Source organism: Brassica oleracea, chromosome C9, assembly GCF_000695525.1.
Source record: "Brassica oleracea var. oleracea cultivar TO1000 chromosome C9, BOL, whole genome shotgun sequence".
Classification (NCBI taxonomy): Eukaryota; Viridiplantae; Streptophyta; class Magnoliopsida; order Brassicales; family Brassicaceae; genus Brassica; species Brassica oleracea.
In genome coordinates this window covers 11,631,643-11,632,755 of record NC_027756.1, presented here as the reverse complement: position 1 = coordinate 11,632,755, position 1,113 = coordinate 11,631,643, and the positions used below count along the sequence as shown (strand labels likewise).

The window sequence follows — 1,113 nt, the reverse complement described above, 5'->3', positions numbered from 1 at the left end:
CCTAATTGATTCAGCGCTAGCCCCGGGTCAACCGAACTTCTTGTAACAAGCGCAGTCTCGAATAGCCTAAATTATTTCAGTCAACAATATTTTCCAAACGAAAAGTTATGATTTTTTGCTGTACATATGAATATCCGAATTTGATTATCCTCATCTGTCTGTTTAATTTTCTGAATCATTACTTTACTAAATTTGTAGATTGTGTATGTTACATTGAAATGTTGTTTAACTGATTGCACTTCCAAAATTTGCAGATTTTGCAGATGTAACAAGTTTGAGTAAATGACATATCTTTCACCAACGTACCCTTTTGCACGTTTCTTTTTAATTTTTAAATGATACACCCTTTCAGACAAGGGCCGTCTAATAGCATTTGCTACTGAAGCGGTCGAACATGCCCCGACTCTATAACTAAAAATTATTAAGATATTTTTAAAAATAAATACATATATTTGGTTTAAGATTTTAAAATTTTAGATATATTCTTAAACTTATAGTTTATAATTTAAAGAGAAACTTCAAATATATATAGATAAGCTATTAAGTTTTAAAACTACTTCATTATATCATTAAATATATAGTTAATATTTTTTTTGAACATGGCCTTAAAATTTTCTGAGATGACCTTGTTTCAGACTCACCTTTTAATTTTTAAAATACACATTCTTCTATTTGGTTGATATGACTGTTAAGGAAAGGACATTTTGTTGAAAACTAAACTTGATTTGGATCAAACATCATTGGGTTAATCATGTGTTGATCCAAAACTTAGCCCAAATTCTATAAAAATCATCCACCTCCTTAAAATAAAAATCTAGATATTCTTATAGAATTATCTAGAAAATTAGGATAAAATAATCTAGATATTATGTTAGAATTATCTAGATTTAGGATTAAAATATTTGAGATATTTTGTATAATGGAGGCTATAAATACCTCCACTCCCCTTTCATTTTGTATCACCAAGAAATAAACAAAGCTTGTAACAAGTAATAAAAAGCTTTCTTCTTCTAAGTTATAAAATTTTTCTTCTTCACAAAGCTTCTTTTCAAACACTTAAACACTTTCTCCATCTTTATAAAATTTTTCATTCCAACAAAGTGGTATCAGAGC

General features: G+C 28.0%; 1 pseudogene; it reads right to left on the bottom strand.

The window, feature by feature from the left end:
- LOC106314317 overlaps positions 1–1,113 on the bottom strand; it is a 24,050-nt pseudogene that overhangs the window by 18,290 nt on the left and 4,647 nt on the right.